The sequence below is a fragment of the Sinocyclocheilus rhinocerous genome, unplaced genomic scaffold (assembly GCF_001515625.1).
Source record: "Sinocyclocheilus rhinocerous isolate Xijiao unplaced genomic scaffold, SAMN03320098_v1.1 scaffold988, whole genome shotgun sequence".
In the NCBI taxonomy this organism is placed as follows: Eukaryota; Metazoa; Chordata; class Actinopteri; order Cypriniformes; family Cyprinidae; genus Sinocyclocheilus; species Sinocyclocheilus rhinocerous.
Genome location: NW_015650363.1, coordinates 1,124,708 through 1,129,274, shown reverse-complemented (window position 1 = coordinate 1,129,274; position 4,567 = coordinate 1,124,708). Strand labels below are relative to the sequence as shown.

The window sequence follows — 4,567 nt, the reverse complement described above, 5'->3', positions numbered from 1 at the left end:
CCTCTCATTTATGTATGTATGTATTTATTTTAAAATATTCCCTCTAATGCCCTCATTCATTCATTCATTCATTTTCAAGTCTTTTAACCTTTAAAAATACAATGTACCACATTTTACATTCTTACCATAACCAAATGCTGGTGAGAAATGTTACTCCATTGACAGCTATAATTTTTATGTTTTACGATTTTTCTTCAGATGATATTTTTTATATATTTCAGCGTGGAAATTGTATTTTATACATTAAATATATAGCTGTCTTTATTTTTAGAGATCACAATGGGATCATCATATTTGGAGGTTTGTGCCATCAACAAACCTTTAGTTAAAAACCTTTGGTCCAGTGTGTAGCACATACAGTATATCTTCCAGTGACTGCAAGCCAATGCAGGAATAAAAACAATAACAACAACAAAATCCTTTTTTTATTTCCATAATCAATTTGTATGAAGTTGAAGCTGTCTTTTTTTGGCATAGCTGTAATTGGTTTTGGTTTTCTAAGCTTGGGTGACTCATGGGAGAAAGTCTGTGAAACACATATGGAGCATTTCCTAAGTGCAGGGAGAAGAAGACAAATCTCCCATTCAGCATTTGCAGTGAGGGGGAAATTCGGCGGCCTTTGCTGCCTGCGATCTCACACTGCTAATGAAAAATGCCCTTTACGCTACCGTATGGAACGACATAATGTGCCTGGAGCTCAAAATTACACACTGTGGCCTATTGTAGGCAAGTCAACTATGGGCATTTATTGCTCAGGAAAAGCTTGATGTGTCTCCATTTGAACATTACACCTCAGGAAACGTTTTACCTGAATGACTGATGATATTTGTGGTAGGAATAACCAAGAGGGCCTATGTAAATGAAAAGGAAACAGCCTGTCATTATTGTTATCCCAGCTAAAGATGAGGAGGAAGTCGTGGATGGCCTGTGTTGTCCGCTCTGCTATGGTACACTGCAAGACAAAAAATGGAACTTTCTGTTCCTCCTCTCTCAACGCTGGGAATTTATAGGGCAGCTGCTGCAGATGTTCTTATAAAGAAGCCCAAACAGTCATGACAGACGGTTTACATAGCAGAAGGCATAGCATTGGGTCACACACAACACTTTTTCGTCTACTGAAACGCATGGGTCTGTTTGCCCCCAATGAAAAAACAGCCGCTTAAGATGGGTGGTAATGGTGAGGTCAGTCAGAATGAATGCGTTAAAGAGATATGGACCACCTGTGCGCAAAACCATTAACTGCTTTCGTTGACCATAATTAGCACATTTGATGGCTCCCCAGGAAAGAGGCGCATAATCTAGTGAGAAGCAGATATACATTAGGAGGATGTCAAACAAACAAGTGGAACTTTTCCAGTCTAAGCCGAGCTACCAATGTAGGTCATGCCGTTCAGACACAACCTGACCTATTTAACTGCAATTAAAAATATTTTGATTTGAAGCTTGGCTGTCATCATATGATTGATCAGGTGCTTAGGCAGAATATGTGCCTTTTTTGCATCAGATAGAACAAGAAAGTCTTCAGTTTCTAAAGCTCATGCATAGCTGATTTTAAAGTTTTTTATTTAATTGACTAAAGTACAAAAGAAAAAAATGTCTAATGTTTTCACTGGCCAACTTAATTTTGGAGCTACCAATGTAGGTCATGCCGTTCAGACACAACCTGACCTATTTAACTGCAATTACAAATATTTTGATTTGAAGCTTGGCTGTCATCATATGATTGATCAGGTGCTTAGGCAGAATGCCTTTTTTGCATCAGATAGAACAAGAAAGTCTTCAGTTTCTCATGCATAGCTGATTTTAAAGTTTTTTATTTAATTGACTAAAGTACAAAAGAAAAAAATGTCCAATGTTTTCACTGGCCAACTTAATTTTATTTTGTAAATATAAACACATTTTGATTTTGATGGCTGCAACACACTCCTAAAAAGTTGGGACAGAAGCATGTTTCACACTGCATCACATCAACTTTCCTTTTAATTACAATGTTTAATTGTTTGGGAACTGAGGATACTAATTGTTAATGTTTTGCATGCAAAAATTTTGTCCAATCTTGCTTTATACAAGAATTCAGATGCTCAGCAGTCTGTGATCATTGTTGTGATTCTCCTTTTCATGACTGGTCATACATGCTCAATAGGAGACAGATCTGGACTGCAGGCATCACATTCACTCTGTGTCTATGAAATGCAGAATGAGACCTGGCATTGTCTTGATCTAATAACCATGGACTTCCCATGAAAGACATCATCTTGATGGCAGTATATGTCTCTGTACAATCCCAATATATGCCTCTATGTCAATGGTACCTTCGCATATATGCCAGTCACCCATGTAAACCACGCTGTTGTAGCACATGCAGAATGAGACCTGGCATTGTCTTGATCTAATAACCATGGACTTCCCATGAAAGACATCATCTTGATGGCAGTATATGTCTCTGTACAATCCCAATATATGCCTCTATGTCAATGGTACCTTCGCACATATGCCAGTCACCCATGTCGTTTGCTCTGCTGCAGCCCCATACCATGACAGACATTTGCTTTTGCATCTGTCGCTGGCACAAAGTGATGAGCCATGATCCAGCTTTGCTTGCAAACACTAAGATGCTCCTTTTATACCCAAACATGATCCACTCACTTATTACCAATTCACCTGCTTACTGTGAACTGTTTCGAAACAGTTTAATTTGGATATTCTATAAACGTTTCACTTTTATTTAGTCACTGTCCCAACTTTTTTGGAGTGTGTTGCAGCCATCAAAATCAAAATGTGTAAACTTTGGAAATCTTTTCTTTGTACTTTTGTCAATTAAATAAAAGTTAAAGAAAATTAATAATCACAGATTATTGATTTTATTGCATTATACAAAACATCCCAACTTTTCTGGAATTGGGGTTGTATTTTGGAATTATTTATATACTGTAATATAGTATTTATTAATATTTTGAGCTTTGTTATTAATTTTCAGTTTCAAATTTTAATTCTAGTTAAAATTTTAGTAAGTTCTATTATGTGCCTTTGTAATTTTTTTAGTTAGTAGTTTTTAGACAACATTTCTAATTTTCGTTTTTCATCTAATGTTTGCATTTTATTTCAGCTTTATTTTCATTTCATTTTTTCCCCCACCACTTTTAATTAACAAAAACAACAATGTTAACATTGGTGTTAACTTTTTGCTGATGTAAGCTGCCCCTTCAATTGATAAAAATTAACAGTATAAACATTAAGAGCTAAAATATATTTGTTTTATAAGTGTGCTACTTAGTTTATTCATTTGATATTTAATTGACTGCAATTAACTCTTTGTTTATTTTATTTTATTTTTATTTTATTCATGTATTTCATTCGCCATTGTACGGAAAGTGCTACTCTCAACATACAGATATTTTTTTATTTTTTTTATTTTTATTTAATTTAATTTAATTTTTTTATTGTATTGTATTGTATTGTATTGAATTAATATATTTCACGTTTAGCTATTGTACGGAAACTGCTGCTCTCAGCACACAGATAGGTAAATAAACGCGATCCTCTCTGTTAACGCTTTATGCCGCATGATGATAAGTTGATGAAAATGAAATCAAATACATTGGACAGTGGACATGCAATGGGAAAACTACCTGTTTATCTCACAGTCAATAAGATATCTTCATAATTTACATTACAGACACCAGAAATACATGCGAAATTACAGCGAGACTGAAATGAATTAATGATGGTAAGACTTAACTTAACTGATTTCCACTGTGTAGCAAATGAACTTAGAACAGCGATTTAAAGTGATCGCAATGCGCAAAGAATACTTAAATTAAAACAAATGAACATGTAATGAAATCACAGTCACGTTATACCCGTCTGTTTACAAACATTAGTCAAGATTAAAAATTAAAAACCCTTTATTAATTTTATGTTTCTGTTCTATTCAGGTTTTCCTCATTGTGGCTCCACTCTCTGTTCTCTACAACTGGAAAGATGAGTTAGACACGTGGGGCCATTTCAGAGTTGTGGTGGTGCACAGCTTTAAATGTGAACTGGTGGATCGATAAGAAGACAATGCATTATAAAAAAATCTAAACATAGGGGTGTGCGATATGAATGGTTTACAATAATATTGTAATTGATGTTTTAACAATGTGCGATTTGATATTATGAGTATATCGCGAAAAGCAAACACAAAACACACCTACAGAGTGCACGCGCATAGATTAGGTGATGAAGTCTTGCAAGTTAGACTAGTGCACATTTAGAGTGTGTTCTTTCACTGCATGAATCAGTCTATTAAAATGCATTAAGAATTATCACATAATTTAAGATATGGGGCAGAAAATGTATATCTTTATATAATTTCATATAGTTAATATCACACGAAGAGTGCCGTTTTTTTCTCAAAGTAAGCATGATTACAAATGTGATATTGATTTTATACAACAGTTCAATAAACAAGTAGTTAATATTACGAGACTTACGTTTTAGACACCATATTTCCTGTTTTTGCTCGTTCTCCAACAAAAATCATTTCAAACACAGCCACAGCGCTGTTTTGCGTCTCTGAGCAACA

At 34.7% G+C, this 4,567-nt stretch overlaps 1 pseudogene; it reads left to right on the top strand.

The window, feature by feature from the left end:
- The first annotated feature begins 1,164 nt into the window (after positions 1–1,164).
- Positions 1,165–4,567, top strand: part of LOC107711819 (DNA excision repair protein ERCC-6-like 2) — a 21,604-nt pseudogene continuing 18,201 nt past the window's right edge.